Source organism: Rutidosis leptorrhynchoides, chromosome 3 (assembly GCF_046630445.1).
Source record: "Rutidosis leptorrhynchoides isolate AG116_Rl617_1_P2 chromosome 3, CSIRO_AGI_Rlap_v1, whole genome shotgun sequence".
Taxonomy (NCBI): Eukaryota; Viridiplantae; Streptophyta; class Magnoliopsida; order Asterales; family Asteraceae; genus Rutidosis; species Rutidosis leptorrhynchoides.
The window spans coordinates 651,983,145-652,003,961 of record NC_092335.1 but is presented as its reverse complement, the minus strand read 5'-3'; the positions used below and the strand labels follow the sequence as shown (position 1 = coordinate 652,003,961).

At 36.6% G+C, this 20,817-nt stretch overlaps 1 pseudogene; it reads right to left on the bottom strand.

The window, feature by feature from the left end:
* Positions 1 to 20,505, bottom strand: part of LOC139902495 (vesicle-associated membrane protein 722-like) — a 72,900-nt pseudogene extending 52,395 nt beyond the window's left edge.
* Positions 20,506 to 20,817: the final 312 nt, after the last annotated feature.

Genomic DNA, 20,817 nt, shown 5'->3' with positions numbered 1-20,817 from the left:
TTTGTCAATGATGAAAAAGGAATTTTGGAGTGGTAATAAAGTTGTTTTTGAGGGGTGAGAGAAAAGGGTAATATAGTCTTTATACAGACTTTTATTCGGATAGATAGGAGTGCTGAAGTGTTTGAGAAGCACTATTGAACCTTTCTTCATTTGATAATCATTTTCGGTCAAGTTTTTCTTCTGCGTTTCTCTTAATAAGTTATGCTCTTTTTTTCAGAACTTTGAAAATATTTTTCATCTCGAGAAACTTTTTGTTGGTAAACTTTTTCAAGACCTTTGCCATGATGCTTGAGGGGTTTATAACATCGGGTTTTCGGAAGGAATCTCATTTTCTGGATTTTTTGAATAATAGTAAAGATGATGTGGATATGGTGGTGGAGTAGAAGTAGTGGAGTTGCGGAAGGTTTATTTTTGACAAATGGCTAGCTCTTTTGATTATAACCAAATCACGTTTCGCTGCTTTGGAAATGTAGATCGAAAGCAAGTTCTGATTCTGAGCACAGACATCGGCACTCTCAACGAAAAACAATGAGCATTAAAGATGAATGCTGGTCTTATTTGGGGTGCCTCACCATAATCAATTTAGGTCGATAATGTCTTAGTCATGCAATGCTCTGTTAGAGATTTGGTTCATCCTAACAAGATTTCCACCCTACTTAAGCCTTACTTTTATTTACAAATGTTTCAGGTTTTTTAAAATACTTTTTCGAAAAGGCTTTCTCTTGTTAAAAATTTTGAAATTCGGCTTAAGAACTTGGAATCTTTGTAATGGGTTATTTTAATACATCATAAAAAGATTATACCAACATCCCACACTTAGATGAAAATTGTCCTCAATGTTCCTAGTGTATCCCACACTTAGGAGTTTTAGTTGAAGATTTGGGAGTATTTGTCTAGTGTTTTAATTGGGTTAGAATCCCACATTTAGTGATAAGCTAGGATGTGGCATAGTTTAAATTTTAAGCTAGTAGTGGGAAGAAAGAAATACCCCTAGCAGATGTGGCTGGCTTTCAATCCTTGCATCTTTTATTGATCGGCTCATTTGTCATCCTTTATTCATCTACTCTACTTTATTGCACGAGTTGCCTCCCGGGAAGCGCTTTTGTTTAAGGTCGTTGCTCGACCGTAGTGATGCTTTAAAAAGCGAACATTCCTCGCTGATGGTTGTAATCTTGGTCTTCTAGAGGGAATGTGAGTCTTGGTGGGTAAATCCTGAGAAAGTGTCGGACCAACAGTGGTAGAAGATCCGGTACTTCTCTTGAAGATCTTCTGAAAGATAAGTAGTGCGCAGTTTCGGCTCGTGATAAGTCTTGAAGTCCGATGAGAATATGATCCACAGCTCTGCTGGTTAACCCATGAATGTCAATCATAGAAGCAGTGCTGGTGGTGATTGTTTCTCTGATGGGATGCTTATTTCGGAGGTCTTCAAACAATGTTAGAAACTGTATCTTTAGAATCTCGAAGTCTTCAGAATGGTGATCTCCACAGTAAGAGTCTGTAGCTTTGCACAGATTTGTTAGAAGACGAAGCTGAAAAGAAGTGAACAACAATCCTGACCCGAGCATTAATGTCACCGTCTTTGAGTATATCTCCTGACATCCAGCTTTGAATGTGAAACTTGGATCTGTGGATTCATGGAAGATACATGATATCTGCTTCGTAACATAGGTGGCAATGTTGACTCGGTCTGGTTCAAGATGAGAGAACAGATTGTTGAGCTATACTTCCTCCGTAATAGCATCTCGTAACTCTTTGATTATCAGATCAGCATGGTGATCAATTGTTACGTAAATCACTAGTCTGTCTGGTGTGCTTTCGAAATTATATCTTTCCAAGAGAGCGAAAAAAACTGTGAATATCCTCGATCATTTTCAAATCAAAGTGATAAGTTGGGCGTCCGGTGGAAAGATCCATGTGCTTCCGGATGAGAGTCAGTAGTGCTCGTTGGTTTGCTGAGAACGGAAGTGCAGATCAGGTCAAGGCGTTATAAACGTTAGAGTAAATGATCTTCTGATCTCGACAGAATCTTGTCTCAAGAATAGTGCGAACCACTGAATTGTGCTCTCGTTGCCTTTGTTCTCGGTAGATATGATCGTGAAGAGTGTTGATAAAGTCTTGAATGCGTTCTTCTAGGATTTCAACATCATTGTCTTCTCTTTGGAGATAAAGGTTGTATTCTTCTCGGATAGCCATAATTCGTTCTGTTAAGCGTAGCATGAAATCAATTGTTGATTTACGGATGGCTTCGAGAATTAATGGAATTCAACATAATAACAAGTTTCTTGATGTTAATAGAATCATGAAACCAATTCATTTTAGTTATAACTAGCGGAAGCATAATTAACAAGAAAACAAGTTTATATGTAAAACCATTTTATTTGAATTCCATAAATGCATCAAGTCATGAAAATATGCTTACAAATAATAACTAGGAAGTAAGAATGTATTTACCTCCTCAAGTCAATTGAGGGTGTGTATGAAGAACAAAGTGATGAACAATGTGTAAAAGCCCAAGCTTTTGATGCACCAACACTACCCTTAATGTAGTTAGGCTTTAGAACCTTAATGAGCTAGTAAACCAAGCTTGAAACCCACTTGTATCTTCTACTAAAACCCGGACAGCAGCTGCTCAAAAGATGATGACGAATGAAGTCTCAAAATGATGAAACCTCAAGGAGAAATACCCCAAACTTGTGCACCAACACCCTTGCTTTTGGTTAGGATTTATTAGACACTTGAATGAACTTGCAAAAACCAAACTTTAAACCTATTTTCTCCTCCCAAAGGCCACGGCCTAACAGCAGTTTTTGAGAGAATTTGGTGCAGTTTTTTTTTTGATGTATTTTGCATGTAATGTGTTCCAAGAAGTCAAGGAACATGTATATGGATTAAAGGAAAAGTGTGACCAACTAGATGGAATCTCTAGCATGTGTGTTAAGACTCCAAGGCCACTTCCAACTTTTATATAAAATGGTTTTATAAAATTTGATTTTATATAATTAAATTTTATAAAATACTTTTTATAAAACATTCATTTTATTTATTATGTGTACATTATTTATAAAACTTACTTTTATAAAATGTAACACAATTAATTAATTATTTAACCTATAAATAATTAAATCCATATCATATAAATTATTCCATAATTTATATATATACATCAAGTTAAATTACTGAAAACCATTTTTCTTCAAGTCCAAGTGTCGCGTATTTGATTAATGATCCAATCGTTAAGATCAAATACGAATAAGGTGCTGGTAAGTTTGTTATTGGGTATGACCCGACTTGGTTCAAAACATATTAGACACGTTAATTTAATATGTCTCTCGGGCATATGAAATACCTTCAATCTCCCACTTGCACGAGAAACATAAGAAATTAATGCAAGTGATGGATACCACCTAACGACTGTCCATCACCCCCAATATGTTATGACTTTGTGCCATTCAATAACATCATCCCTTTCGAGTTCCCGTCTCGAATGTGAATAGGTGAATCTTTCATTATATCCTTTCATCCTAGATGTCATGTTAAATCCAAGAGATACAGAGTGATCACCCTCTTCTAGATTTAACTTTATCAGGCCTTAGACATCTGACTCTCAACGAATAAGAGGGAAAAATTCCATCTTGACTACATACGTCCTAAATATATACCTTGCATTATACCTGAGCTCTTCCTTATGAACTACCATGTTACAGAATAGCGAAGGAAAGAATCAAGGTACGATACTCGGCAAATATCCGAACCCAATATGTATCTCAGGTCAGAGGATACAGTGATATTCGCCTTTACTCAAGATTACATGTGATCAACCACAAAGGCTCCATTTCGTAGATCTTGAGGGCGGGTCTTCCAATATTTATATCCCACAAATATCTATGAACCTTGGTTGCAACCTTGCACCACATTCATCCCGTGAATGTATACCAATCCGAGTTCATAATAGTCTAAACCTCACACTTGCTCCCACAAATGTGATCGACTACGGAATTTAGAATAATTATTTGTTCATGGATAAAATATGCAAAATAGGAACATAACTCAAAATAGATTAATACCATAATTATATTAATGAGTTTGAACAATTTCGTTCCGTTACAATATTTAAAACAGATCATGACCAATCACTAGAATATCGAAGCCCTAATGCACAAACATGTCCAGCGTGTTTTGCTCCATGTAAGAGCTTCGTGAGAGGATCCGCTATATTAAGATCTGTGTGAACTTTGTGAATACATATCTTTCCCTTTTCAACTTCATCCCTTATGTAGTTGAATCTCCGCTCAATGTGACGGGTCTTTTGATGAGCACGAGGTTCTTTGATTTGAGCAATCGCACCCTCGTTGTCACAAAAGATCTCAAAAGGGTCCTGAATGGAAGGGACTACTCCTAAGTCGTCGATGAATTTCTTCATCCATGCAGCTTCCTGAGCTGCTAATGAGGCGGCAATGTACTCAGACTCTGTAGTGGATAATGCAACAACATCCTGTTTTGAACTCTTCCAAGAGACCGCACCACCATTTAATGTGAAGACATAACCGGACTGTGATCGAGAATCATCTCGATCAGTTTGGAAACTCGCGTCCACGTAACCTTTTACAGTGAGTTCCTCCTCACCAGACCCATATATTAGAAACATATCCTTAGTTCTCCTAAGGTATTTCAATATACTTTTGACAGCAATCCAATGACTGTTGCCTGGGTTATTCTGGTATCTACTTGTCAGGCTTAGAGCGCATGACACATCCGGTCTCGTGCATATCATTGCATACATGATTGACCCAATAGCAGATGCATATGGGACTTTCTTCATTCTCTCCTGTTCATCTTTCGTGGTGGGGCACTGAGATGAACTGAGAAGTGTTCCCTTTTGAATAGGTACCAAACCTTTCTTAGAGTTCTCCATCTTGAACCTTTTCAAGATCCTTTCAATGTATGCACTTTGATTCAAACTTATCAGTTTCTTAGATCTATCCCTGTAGATCCCAATCCCCAAAACGTATTGTGCTTCTCCAAGATCCTTAATGGAGAAGCATTTACTTAGCCAAGTTTTAACACCTTGCATTGCTGGAATATCATTTCCAAATAACAATATATCATCCACATATAGTAAAAGGAACATGATAGTGCTCCCACTAGCTTTCTTGTATACACAAGCTTCATCACCATTTTTAATGAAGCCAAATTTCTCGGCTTCCTCATTAAAACGATGATTCCACATTCTAGATGCTTGTTTCAATCCGTAGATTGACTTCTTTAACTTGCATACCTTTTTAGGATATTTCGGGTCAACAAAACCTTCAGGCTGAACCATATAGACATCTTCCACAAGATATCAATTTAGGAAAGCGGTCTTGACATCCATTTGCCATATTTCATAATCATAATGAGCAGCAATGGCAAACAATATCCTAATAGACTTTAGCAATGCCACAGGCGAAAAAGTTTCATCATAGTCAACCCCTTGAGTTTGAGTGAAACCTTTTGCTACAAGTCTTGCTTTATATGTATCCAAGTTTCCATGTATGTCTGTTTTCATTTTGAAAAGCCATTTACAATCAACTAGCCTTGAGCCGGTAGGTTGTACAACCAGTTCCCAAACTTGGTTGTCATACATGGATTGCATCTCAGCGTTCATGGCTTCCTGCCAATTATCCTTATCAGTCCTCGACAAAGCATCTTGGTAGTTTGTTGGTTCATCCAAATCAACCACATAGCAACCATCCATGAGAAACCCATATCTCTCAGGAGGATTACTAATCCTACTAGATTTGCGAACGTCTTGTGTATTTTGATCATCCATCTGATCACTCTCAACATTTTCATGTTGAGTGCTAGTGTCAGCCAATTATGTATCATCTACTTGATCTTGAACCTCTTCAAGATCTATCTTCCTTTCACTATTTCCTTCCATTAGGAACTTAGTTTCAAGGAATTCAGCCTTTCGAGCAACAAATACATTTTGCTCGGTTGGATCATAGAAATAGTATCCCATATCATCCTTGGGATATCCTATGAAGATACACTTCGTGGATCGAGCATTCAACTTATTAGGGACGTAACACTTAGGATAAGCTTCACATCCCCATACCTTTAAGTATGATAGAGATGGAGGTTTTCCAAACCACATCTCATGAGGTGTTCGTTCCACTTTCTTGGTTGGGGCCATATTTAAAATACGAGCCGCAGAGCATAGACAATAACCCCAAAATGATAGAGGTAACGAGCTTCTAGCCATCATAGATCGAACCATATCCATTAGGGTTCGGTTCCTCCTTTCGGAAACTCCATTAAGTTGTGGTGTCCCTGGTGGAGTAAGTTGTGAGATAATATCACAACTTCTAAGATGATCTTGGAAAGCATCACTTAGGTATTCACCTCCTCTATCGGTACGAAGTACCTTGATTGTCTTATTGAGTTGATTTTGTACTTCGTTTTGATATTCCTTGAATGCCTCAAAAGTTTCGTCCTTGTGTCTTAATAAGTAGACATATCCGAAACGACTGAAGTCATCAATGAAAGTAACGAAGTATCTTTCACCATTCCTGGTTATGGGCTTAAAGGGTCCACATACATCCGAGTGTATTAATCCCAATAAGTCCTTAGCCCTTTCATAGGTCCCTTTGAAAGGTGCTTTAGTCATTTTGCCTTGTAAGCAAGACTCACATACATCAAATGAGTCTAGTTCATTTGATTTCAAAAGTCCATTCTTTTGAAGTGTATGCATTCGGTTCTTGTTTATGTGACCAAGGAGACAGTGCCATAAGTAGGAATCACTCAAATCCCTTTTGAGTTTCTTGGTGTTCGTATGGATCATTGAGCTACTGCATGAAGTGTCATTATGAACCAATTCATAAATACCATTCGAAGGCGAAGCCTTAAAATATAATACATTATCTAAAGAAACATGGATATCATCATTAATGAAATTAAGATTAAAACCATATTGTTTCAAACGGGATACAGAAATAATGTTTCGAGATAAATCGGGTGCATACAAAACATTTTTCAAAATATGCTCCAAACCACTTGGTAGCTTTAAAACAAAGTCTCCTTGAGCTTTTACTTGCACCCTTGCTCCATTTCCCATGAAGAGACTTGTCGTTCCCGCTTCTCGATCACTTCTTTTGAACCCCTGCAAAGAATTGCAAATATGAGTTCCACATCCTGTGTCTAATACCCATGTATTAGAAGAAGTAATACTAAGCTCAATGTATACCATATATACATTACCTGAGGTTTGCCCTGCATCCCTCTTTTCCTTCAACTCCTTAAGGTAGACCGGGCAGTTTCATTTCCAGTGACCCATTTCACCGCAACCAAAGCACGGATCTTCCTTGGGGTTAGCTTTACCGGCAACCTTTTGCTTCTTGTTGTTGGTTGGGGTAACCATCTTCCCCTTTCCCTTGCCCTTGCCTTGGTAGGCGGGTCCTTTCCTCTTAGCCGCCTTTGGCTTAGAAGTGTTATAGTTTTTGGACCCGCCTTCATTGATCGTAAACACGGGTGAAGTCCTTTTTCCCATGCTTGCTTCTGCCGTCTTAAGCATGGCATGTAATTCGCCAATGCTTTTATCCCAACCATTCATGTTATAGTTTAACATGAATGTGTCAAACCTCTTTGACAATGAGTTAAGGATAAGGTCCGTGGATAATTCATTAGACACGTTGCAATTTAGACGGTTTGCTCGATCAATGAGGCTTTTCATCTTAAGGACATAAGATGAAACGGATTGGGTGTCGTCCATCCGACATGCATGAAGCGCTCGGACCGTTTCAAAGCGCTCGACACGAGCTTGTTGACGGAACATCTCCTTCAATTATGTGATCATGTCATATGCACTATGATGCTCGAAATCCTTTTAGAGTTCGGGTATCATAGTCCCAAGCATGAGGCAAGAAACTTGCAATGAATCGGTGCAATATTTCTCCCAATAAGCCATGGCTTCCGTATCATCCTCGTCCGGTTGATCGGGAATGGGGTCTTCCAACACATACGCCCTGTCCTCAAGTTTGAGGACTATTCTTAGATTGCGGAACCAATCCATGAAGTTTGTATGGTTGAGTTTTTCCTTTTCGAGGATTGACCTCAACGACAGGTTGTTAAAGTTGATAGGTGCATTTGGAATGTTGTTGTTGTTATTGGCGGCCATCTACAAAATTTAACAAAGTTGTTTAAGTATTAATTTTAATTTAACAATCAATACCCTTTAAATCCAATTGATATTTATTAAATTTTAGAATCCAACGGTAAACCTAATTTCGGTTAGGTGACCTTTATCCCGTCATTTGATTTAGCTAGGTAGTCATTATATGACAATTGCAATCCTTTTGAAACTTCTAAGTTATGGGATGATGCAATCCTTTTGCATGGCATATTATCCCATCAACGCCTATTTGTTCATCATGCTTCGGTGACCCTAAGTTCATGATTCCCAAATCAAGTCGTCCTACTTGTGCTAACGTGTAAATTCAACATACTAGTGGTTAGGTGACCTTTATCCCACAAGTGTGTGAAATTCACCTCAATCATATTAGTTTGCTCATAACGGTTAGGTGACCTTTATCCCATTAAGAGTTCCCTAATATTTTTAAGTGTTTGCACAAAAGGATGGCATTTAACTTGTTTGCCTTGTTTGTTAAAGGGATTTTAAGTTTCATAATTTCTAGCTGGAGAAAACTTTTATGCCATACACCAACATGCATTTAGTGTATGGTGTTTATGAAAATCCATTTACATGTTATGTAATAAAGATATTTCATTACTTTGATATAAACCGTTTTATATGTGCAATCCGTTTCTTGTTCTTAATAACCATTTATTAGCGTCTTTTGCCATTTCAATTTAACCGATTAAATTGTAGTTTGGTACATTTCATGTTGTTAATAATTTAACCAATTAAATAGTAGTTTTGCTTGTTGTTAACTTGTGTGATAACTTGTTGTAGTAACATACACAATCCACAATCATACAAGAAATTAAAACAACCACGCATGCAAAACAAATGTTCACAATCAAGCCTTTTGGTAGACATTTTGTTTAGCCGAAAACAAAATGCTACCGGGTAATGGGTCATAACACAAAGTAGGAGATTTTACCACTCCCACTTAATCTTGCATCCAAGTAGATTCTTCTTATGTTCTTCCTTTGACTCCATCCTTTCATCTTCATTTTTACAAAAAATATATCCTAATACATTTTTCTAAAATTGAAAATATAACCTAATCTATTTTACATACCAAATATGAAATAAATTACATAACCAAAATTAATATTACATGCCAAATGAATAATTAATTTTACAAACCAAATGAATGAATATTACAACCATATCAATTGAATAATAAATCAACCAAATAAGCATTCATTCAAACACATGGTCATGGCTAGATTGTGAACTTACAACATACAACAAAATTGACCAATTTGCAAGTTCCAAACCCACTTTTGGAACCCTTAAAATTCGGCCAAAATCATGAACCCACCCAAACCCGAATATTTTTACATTCTACTTTCATGCATGTACATAGAATGCAAAGTTGGTGGGTTTTAAAGACCATATATAAGAAGCATATTTCATAGACTTCGGCTCTAGATACCATTGATGGAATTCAACATAATAACAAGTTTCTTGATGTTAATAGAATCATGAAACCAATTCATTTTAGTTATAACTAGCGGAAGCATAATTAACAAGAAAACAAGTTTATATGTAAAACCATTTTATTTGAATTACATAAATGCATCAAGTCATGAAAATATGCTTACAAATAATAACTAGGAAGTAAGAATGTATTTACCTCCTCAAGTCAATTGAGGGTGTGTATGAAGAACAAAGTGATGAACAATGTGTAAAAGCCCAAGCTTTTGATGCACCAACACTACCCTTAATGTAGTTAGGCTTTAGAACCTTAATGAGCTAGTAAACCAAGCTTGAAAACCACTTGTATCTTCTACTAAAACCCGAACAGCAGCTGCCCAAAAGATGATGACGAATGAAGTCTCAAAATGATGAAACCTCAAGGAGAAATACCCCAAACTTGTGCACCAACACCCTTGCTTTTGGTTAGGATTTATTAGACACTTGAATGAACTTGCAAAAACCAAACTTTGAACCTATTTTCTCTTCCCAAAGGCCACGGCCTAACAGCAGTTTTTGAGAGAGTTTGGTGCAGTTTTTTTTTTATGTATTTTGCATGTAATGTGTTCCAAGAAGTCAAGGAACATGTATATGGATTAAAGGAAAAGTGTGACCAACTAGATGGAATCTCTAGCATGTGTGTTAAGACTCCAAGGCCACTTCCAACTTTTATATAAAATGGTTTTATAAAATTTGATTTTATATAATTAAATTTTATAAAATACTTTTTATAAAACATTCATTTTATTTATTATGTGTACATTATTTATAAAACTTACTTTTATAAAATGTAACACAATTAATTAATTATTTAACCTATAAATAATTAAATCCATATCATATAAATTATTCCATAATTTATATATATACATCAAGTTAAATTACTGAAAACCATTTTTCTTCAAGTCCAAGTGTCGCGTATTTGATTAATGATCCAATCGTTAAGATCAAATACGAATCAGGTGCTGGTAAGTTTGTTATTAGGTATGACCCGACTTGGATCAAAACATATTAGCCACGTTAATTTAATATGTCTCTCGGGAATATGAAATACCTTCAAGAATATCTTCAAATTCATCGGTATCATTGATGAAGGTTATCATGTCTGCGTGTGTAGATATGACCGGAATCCGATATAAAGAAGAGTCCAGCTCCCCTTGATCTGGTTCAGTTGGAGAGTGTGAGTTATTCAGAATGTCTTCATGTTGCTCTTCCTCGTCATCATCAGTATAGTGTTCTTCTGAGGATGCGTCTGATGAACGGGTTTCTTCTGTATTCAGATTCTCCACTTTGATACTTGTAGGGTCAATTTCTATATCCTTAACCTCAGCCTTGTTAGTCTTCTTCTTGAAGCAAATGATTAAACTGTGATCTTCCGTCTCAAGCCTCATTAATTCTTCGTGACGCTCAACGCTTAGAGAGGGTATTATTGCAGTTTTTTTTTACGTCTTTCATCTCCTCTTCCTCTTCAGATTCCTCTTCTTCCTCTATTTCTTCGCTGAGATCCTCTTCTTCCATTTCTGGGTCGTCTACAAACTGTGATTTGACACCCATCTCGATATCATCGGCTGGTGGTGAAGAATCGTCATCGGAAGTGATCCGTCTGGTGGAAATAGCAAACATCTCTGCCTGTCCAGAAAGATGGGTTGGTCGGTCAATTTTAAAGGTAACGCTCTCCCCATGTGATCGTAAGATCAAGGTTTGATTGTATACATCAATGACAGTCCTAGCCGTATTCATGAAAGGTCTTCCTAACACTACTGGTGTGTGTAGGTCTTCCTTAATATCCATTACTACGAAATCCGTAGGATACAATAATTTGTCGACTTTCACCAAGACGTTCTCAACTATGCCCTTAGGATATCGAATTGTGTGATCGGCAAGTTGGATTGTCATTTTAGTTGATGACAAGTCTCCTAACTCTAATCTCTTTTAGAGAGAGTAGGGGATAAGGCTGATACTTGCTCCTAAATTTGCTAGTGCATGAATTGTTCCAGATTGGTAGATTGAACACGGGAAAACGAATCGGCCCGTATCTCCTAGCTTTGGTGGTAGAGAGTTTCTGAGTAATGCTGAGCATTCTTCACTCAGGGGGATTTTGTTAGAATCTGGTATCCTCTCCTTTGTAGAGAGAAGCCTTCAGATGTATCTCTTCTGGTTAGGGACTTTAGACATAGTATCCAGGAATCTTCTGAAATGTCCCGTTCTTATTGATTAAAAACGTTCCATATTAATTGATTTTGTTGCGAGGTTTTGACCTCTATATGAGACGTTTTTCAAAGACTGCATTCATTTTAAAACAAACCATAACCTTTATTTCATCAATAAAGGTTTAAAAAGCTTTACGTAGATTATCAAATAATGATAATCTAAAATATCCTGTTTACGCACGACTATTACATAATGATTTACAATACAAATATGTTACAACGAAATAAGTTTCTTGAATGCAGTTTTTACACAATATCATACAAGCATGGACTCCAAATCTTGTCCTTATTTAAGTATGCAACAGCGGAAGCTCTTAATAATCACCTAAGAATAAACATGCTTCAAACGTCAACAAAAAATGTTGGTGAGTTATAGGTTAAACCTATATATATCAAATCGTAACAATAGACCACAAGATTTCATATTTCAATATACATCCCATACATAGAGATAAAAAATCATTCATATGGTGAACACCTGGTAACCGACATTAACGAGATGCATATATAAGAATATCCCCATCATTCCAGGACACCCTTCGGATATGATATAAATTTCGAAGTACTAAAGCATTCGGTACTTTGGATGGGGTTTGTTAGGCCCAATAGATCTATCTTTAGGATTCGCGTCAATTAGGGTGTCTGTTCCCTAATTCTTAGATTACCAGACTTAATAAAAAGGGGCATATTCGATTTCGATAATTCAATCATAGAATGTAGTTTCACGTACTTGTGTCTATTTTGTAAATCATTTATAAAACCTGCATGTATTCTCATCCCAAAAATATTAGATTTTAAAAGTGGGACTATAACTCACTTTCACAGATTTTTACTTCGTCGGGAAGTAAGACTTGGCCACTGGTCGATTCACGAACCTATAACAAATATGTACATATATATCATAGTATATTCAAAATATATTTACAACACTTTTAATACATTTTGATGTTTTAAGTTTATTAAGTCAGCTGTCCTCGTTAGTAACCTACAACTAGTTGTCCAACGTTAGATGTACAGAAAAAAAATTGATATATATTATCTTGAATCAATCCACGACCCAGTGTATACACGTCTCAGGCTAGATCACAACTCAAAGTATATATATTTTTGGAATCAACCTCAACCCTGTATAGCTAACTCCCACATTACTGCATATAGAGTGTCTATGGTTGTTCCAAATAATATATACACATGGGTCGATATGATATGTCAAAACATTTGCATACGTGTATATGGTATCCCAAGATTACATAATATATTAGAATACATGTAGAATACAATATAAGTTAGCTAGGATATGATTAATATAGATTTGTTACCAATTTTCACGTAGCTACAACAAGAAAAATTATCCAATCTTGTTTTACCCATAACTTCTTCGTTTTAAATCCGTTTTGAGTGAATCAAATTGCTATGGTTTCATATTGAACTCTATTTTATGAATCTAAACAGAAAAAGTATAGGTTTATAGTCGGAAATATAAGTTACAAGTCATTTTTGTAAGAGGTTGTCATTTCAGTCGAAAGAACGACGTCTTGATGACCATTTTGAAAAACATACTTCCACTTTGAGTTTAACCATGATTTTTGGATATAGTTTCATGTTCATAATAAAAATCATTTTCCCAGAAGAACAACTTTTAAATCAAAGTTTATCATAGTTTTTAATTAACTAACCCAAAACAGCCCGCGGTGTTAATACGACGGCGTAAATCCGGTTTTACGGTGTTTTTCGTGTTTCCAGGTTTTAAATCATTAAGTTAGCATATCATATAGATATAGAACATTTGTTTAGTTGATTTTAAAAGTCAAGTTAGAAGGATTAACTTTTGTTTGCGAACAAGTTTAGAATTAACTAAACTATGTTCTAGTGATTACAAGTTCAAACCTTCGAATAAGATAGCTTTATATTTATGAATCGAATGATGTTATGAACATAATTACTACCTCAAGTTTTCTGGATAAAGCTACTGGAAATGAGAAAAATGGATCTAGCTTCAAAGGATCCTTGGATGGCTTGAAAGTTCTTGAAGCAGAATCATGACACGAAAACAGTTCAAGTAAGATTTTCACTCGAAATAAGATTGTTATAGTTATAGAAATTGAATCAAAGTTTGAATATGAGTATTACCTTATATTAGAAATATATCTTACTGTGAATAAGAAAGATTTCTTGAGGTTGGATGATCACTCTACAAGATTGGATGTAAGCTAGCAAACTTGGAAGTATTCTTGATTTTATGAAACTAGAACTTGTAGAATTTATGAAGAACACTTAGAACTTGAAGATAGAACTTGAGAGAGATCAATTAGATGAAGAAAATTGAAGAATGAAAGTGTTTGTAGGTGTTTTTGGTCGTTGGTGTATGGATTAGATATAAAGGATATGCAATTTTGTTTTCATATAAATAAGTCATGAATGATTACTCATATTTTTGTAATTTTATGAGATATTTCATGCTAGTTGCCAAATGATGGTTCCTACATGTGTTAGGTGACTCACATGGGCTGCTAAGAGCTGATCATTGGAGTGTATATACCAATAGTACATACATCTAAAAGCTGTGTATTGTACGAGTACGAATACGGGTGCATACGAGTAGAATTATTGATGAAACTGAACGAGGATGTAATTGTAAGCATTTTTGTTAAGTAGAAGTATTTTTATAAGTGTCTTGAAGTCTTTAAAAAGTGTATGAATACATATTAAAACACTACATGTATATACAATCCGGCCTGAACCTTTGGGTAGGCTCTGCAGGATTAACAACAATAGCTGCATGGAGTATGGTAGAATTCCTCGGTACGGTCATTCGGGAAGTCCCTCCGAGGACGACTCCCATACTATTCTTGCGAGAGCTGGAGAAGCGTCTACGAGTAAAGCACCGTATACATATAACTGCTTGCCACCTACGCTCAATATTGTTAACCCAACGTTTATAATATCAAATGAGATTTTAAACTATTATATTATCATGATATTATGATGTACGAATATCTCTTAATATGATATATACACATTAAATGTCGTTACAACGATAATCGTTACATATATGTCTCGTTTCAAAATCATTAAGTTAGTAGTCTTGTTTTTACATATGTAGTTCATTATTAATATACTTAATGATATGTTTACTTATCATAATATCATGTTAACTATATAGATAACCATATATATGTCATCATATAGTTTTTACAAGTTTTAACGTTCGTGAATCACCGGTCAACTTGGGTGGTCAATTGTCTATATGAAACCTATTTCAATTAATCAAGTCTTAACAAGTTTGATTGCTTAACATGTTGGAAACACTTAATCATGTAAATAACAATTTCATTTAATATATATATAAACATGGAAAAGTTCGGGTCACTACATCTTCCATCAAGTTTGAAGGAATTAAGCTTGGATGGTTCCTCCTGTAGACTTCCAGGATAGGGTACACGAACTGGAGTTGCATGGGTCAGCTTCTGAGTATATGTCAATTTTTTCTTGAGCCTAGCTCACCTTCTCCATGGTTTTTGCTCTGGGATTAGGGAATCCATTTGCTTTTCTTCTTCTATGTGGGGATTTTGGATAGTATTACTTGGTAACCTTCCCTGCGGTCGGGTTTCAAGGCGTTGTGATAACTGTCCGAGCTGCGTTTCCAGACTTTTGAGCAGAGCCAATTGATTTCTCATTAGTATCTCTGTCTAATCTTGTATGGCTGCAGTTCTATGATTTAGCTGTTGTTGTCCTTGAATGAACTGAGTCAACTGATCATCAGCTCCGAGAGTGGAGTTAGTTGCTTTTGTAATATGGGTGGTAGGGGAATTTTCCTCGACCGGTGAACCAGTGAGTGGAAGTGGTTGATCGTAGGTCAATTGACATTGTTGGACTGGATAAGGTGGGTAGCGATAGCGAAAAGGCTGGTTGCTTCGCTGGAATTGATTAACCCTAGGTTGTTGATTGAATCCGGGATTTGGTGGACGAGCTGGGTATTGAATGTAACAGACTGAACCGTAAGGGTTTTCGTACTCAACTTGATATTATTCAGTGGGTTGCGGGTTGGTACAATTAACACAAGCCTGAGCTTGGTTGACCTGCTGCGGCTGCGTCTTCAATTATCCGAGTTGTTTAGCGAGAGATTCCATCTTATCCGTAAGGGATTTGATGGCCTCCGTTTGATTGTTAAGTGCAGAGAGTGGGGCAGATGATGAAGTTATTTCACCACTGTTCCAGTCATGATGATGCATTGTCATGTTCTCGAGCAATTCCCATGCTTCGTCTGCGGTTTGGTTCATCAGATTCCCTTGAGCTGCTGCATAGATCGTCGTCCTATGATTTACCGTAAGACCATTATAGAAGGTACAGATTTGGGCTGACCGTTCTAGCTGGTGATTAGGGCATTTCTTCAGCAGGGTTTTGAATCGCTCCCATGCGGTGTAAAGAGATTCATCATAACTTTGTTTGAAGTTAATGATGTCATTCTTTAGTTTGGTTTGTTTAGAAGGAGGGAAATATTTGGTTAGGAATTTAGTGGCCATCTCCGTCCATGATATGATGGAATCTTTTTCCAGTCCTTCGAACCAGGTTTGAGCATGATGAGTGAGAGAATAGGGAAACAAGTATAGTCGGACTATATCTTGTCCTATCCCTGGCTGTCTGTAGGAGTTCGAAAGAGATATGAATTTATCAAGGTGAGAATTAGGATCGTCATTCGGTAATCCATGAAACTGACAGCTATTCTGGATGAGCTGGATGATGTGATGTTTTAACTCGAACGAGTGTCCTTGAATCTCTGGAAATCTGATCGGTCCTCCTCGACCTTCAATCGAGGGTTTGGTATTTTCTGCTAAAGTAACGCGTAACGCCATTTGATTTCTGATTCGTGCTTCCTTGCCTGCTTTAGAGATTATTGCGTCTGGATTAGGTACGAATAACAACGGCCCTGGTCTAGATCGGGTTTGGGTCTTACACTGGGTATGCCTTTTTGTTTTTAATTTTAAGCAGATAAACTAAATTTCTAAAGTAATCTAAGGTAAGCTAAGCTAGTCTAAGGTAGTCTTAATCTAAGGTAATCTAATTCTAAAGTAATCTAAGATATGTCTAATGTAATCTAAGGTAATCTAATCTAAAGTAGTCTAATTTAACTAACTATCCTAAGGTTGAATATGTTTTTGGTTCTGGCTACTGATTCCCTGGTATTTCGATAACAGAGCTCCACACGAACTATTCAACAAACCAAGTGGCCAGGCCGACTACGGAGAGGCAGGATCCTTTTGGTCCCAATATAAATGAATACTGTTCGAAAAATCTAACAACCAAGTCCGTGTATAATTGTCTTTCTTAGATACCACTAAATGCTTGTGAATAAGTTTGATAGAGAGCAGTATTGTATGATACCAGTTCCCCAGCAGCGGCGCCAAAAACTAACTTCCCTCTTGATATGGCCAAAACGGACGGTTTTATTTGTGTGGTGTCATTAGGTCGCAACACATCAGAATCAACCACCAAGAGGGGGGTACTGTTTTAAATTTATATTTAGCGGGGCCTAAATCGTACTACTCCTTAGTATGAGTAAGAGAAGTATGACCTAGAGTCGTATTTTTGAGATATCAGTAGAATCGAACCTATATTTAAGCCTAAGATAGTTATGAAGGAGTAGTGGTTACTTAATTTTGGGATTTTCTAATTTATAAGACAGATAAAGTAAATGCGATAAAATTCGTAATTCAGATAAGGTTAAAGTAAGTGCATACTATGATTTCATCAGTTATTCTACTGAGATTATGGAATGTTGGCTCATGAATAGGCAGAGGACTTGTATTCATTACACTGGTCCTAAATGCCCTTGTCATAAGACATGTCACTGGGTACTGCGATAGGCTTGAAGATTCTGAATAGACAGCAACGTCCCTTACCCCCGACGCCCGTGCAGTCTGACTACAGGCATACACGTTCAGACGGCTCATCCAATTGAGCGACTCGGTTGGGTGACGTATTAACATTCCACAAAGGTCTAAACTTTCTTAAGCATAATAGAATACATGGGTTACCATATCCGAGAGACGTGATGTGTTTCAATGCTTTCGTTAATGATTGGTTTTAAAAGATAGTTAGGCCCTTAAGAAGAGTTCAACCATAAAGAACACCATGGCCAAGTCAAGCTGACTTCCATGAACACGTTCGGTTATCCTAACGGTCCAATCTTTTATGTGTCTAAACAAACATTTCCTTAATTAACTAAGAATCCCTCAAGCGGGGTGCAATGCTTGAGACCGTGTTATGGTGCAGTGTACTAATCAACACTGACCGGGTTCCATGGCCTTACTTAGCAGAGGTACTGCTTACAACAACCGCTGTGCTTCAGCATTCACGTACGAAGTTTACATGCTTGGTGACTACACTAGCATGGTCTGGGACTGACAATGTACTAAGGGTCTAGTCAGATGTTTCACTACGAGAGAGTCCTCGGTCGGAATCCAAAGCTCGATAGACTTACTACAACCGGTGTGCCTCAGTCGATCTTACGTTGTATCCGATAGACTTCTCTTACCAAGGGGTGACACAGATAGTGTACTCTGAATTGGGGTTCGCGACTTCCCAATAACAGAGCCAATAACTACGTTCTATTAGTTGGAAAAGCGATTGAGTTTAAAGCATAATCGGAAAGCATTTCAACAACGTACACAAACCATAACATCATTTCGGCATTATAACTGCTTACATCATAGCATACACTAAAGATAACTACTCGCTAATCATGGCAACAATATCACAGAACATAATGATAGAACACATTATATAAAGATAAAGGATAGGAGTACCAGTAGATTAAACGAGTTATGAATACAAAAGTGACAACTTCAAGACTCCAGACCGCTCCTAATACAATCTTCGGCGTTCTTTTCCGGGTACTAGGTTTCCCGTACAGAGTCGAAGACCTTGAAAGTCTGACTAATATTGTACAAGAGAGAGAAAGAAGTGAATTGAAGTGTGTGTTGAAATGAATGACAAAGACCCTTTAAATAAGCCTAATTTTTCCCTGGGCTGGCAGGCCGTTTGCAGGGGCCGTTTGCCAAGCCGAACCGTTTGCCCTGGCCGTTTGGCAGGCCGTTTGTGAGCCAGGCAAGCCGTTTGGCAGGCCGTTTGGCTTGCCTTGTCAGCCGAATTTCCTGGATCGTAACTTGATTTCTTGTCTTTCTCCGTTTTCGCTCTAGAATCTTCGTTTTAGCTCCGATTCTCTTGATTCTTTTTGCACTGTCTTCGTAATTACTTGTTCTTCAATTCTAACCGACGAAGTGGGTATTTTGCTGACAAAGTTCGAATCTTTCTTGTATTTGGGCTTTAATACCGGGGTGAAAACGTGACTTTTTAGCTGATATCATTCGTGTTAAGCACCTCATGCATACTTTTATTCACACTCTGCTCCTCATTTGTGACCTCAGCACTAGAATCAACATTCACATAATCCGTTATATCCTTCTCTGAACTCGTATCACTTTCTACCTCCTTTGATTTCATATTATGAATTGTATTCGAAAACCTAACCGGAATTTTGATTTTACGCTTCGAATTACAACGATTAAGCGACATGATTGCAGACAATTAGAAGAAGAAGACCAATACAAGTGACTACTAATTGAATAAAACGAAGAAAAACTTTACAGTTTGCTGTTTAGATCGATGAAAAACGTGACACAAATTGAAAATTAGGGCAAAATTGACGGTTGAAATTTTTCCCGCCCAAATCCCCTATCCAGGAGAGGGAGAGAGAAAATGCATTTTTTTAACAGTTAATATTTAGTTGCTATATGATGTGTACTAGGAACGATAACTAATCAATTGATAGCACTTCATAACTATATAAGTAGAAACAACTACATCCATCTATTTCTACTATTGAGATTAGCCACTCAAACTGACTCAAGTTTTATATGACACATTTTCTTCGTGCTTACTGACAACATAAATATGCTTTGAACTACTACATAAAATACATATTCCAGCGACAATTTAAGCGATCATCTCATGATTCGATTAATACACATTTATAGCAATGTAATCAACTACAAAGCAAATCAAACTTGGCAACAATCATTCAACGACTACAATCACAAAACTAAACATTATAGAAGATACTTAGTACGATTTTCATCGATCATCACTCAAACTAAAAAAATCATTTAAACTAACATAATTATCTTAATCCGCATCAACACATAATCTAAAACCACATAAATAATCAAATCAACGACCATTTCAAACTTATAATCATATCAACTAACAAAAGTAACTTAATCAGTATAAATAAATATTCAAAAACCACACACAATCATATTCAAATCAACTAACATTTCAAACTTATAGTCATCTAACGTGACAGTATTAACTTTAACCTAATCAACACATAATTAACCCAATCGAACAACATTTCATAAAATCAACGGTTTAAAAACCGTAAATAAATCAGATGAAACTCCCTGAATCCGTTTACAACGAGATACGTAAACGTATGTCCATCGCACGAGTACGTAAACTTATTATTCGTAGCTGGAAGCTTCTGGAGACACTGAGAAGCAATGTTAGTAAAATTACCGGTGAATTCCGTAAATTCCATAGAATCAATGTTCCTCTTGCAACAAAACTGTAAATCAACGATTTTTGTCCCATCTTAGCCGCTTTTAATCTCAGAAACCCTAAGTAGCAACGATCACAAATTTTTATTTAGGTTTAACAGAGAAAAAAAATGTGAGAAGAGAATATGAATTTTGGTTTGCTTATATACTGAGAAAGTAAAGGTGGCGTTTGTTTTTGTTGATGATGCGGTGGTCATAACAAAGTCTCGTGCAAAGTAACGGAAAAAAAACGTCCAACTGTAAATCCGCTCTTTTGCATATTTGCAAAATTTTACTCCGTATAAACTTTTTTTTTTGGCCCCATTTTTTTTCCCCAATTAAGTTAGTTCTTTTATCTGAATTTAAA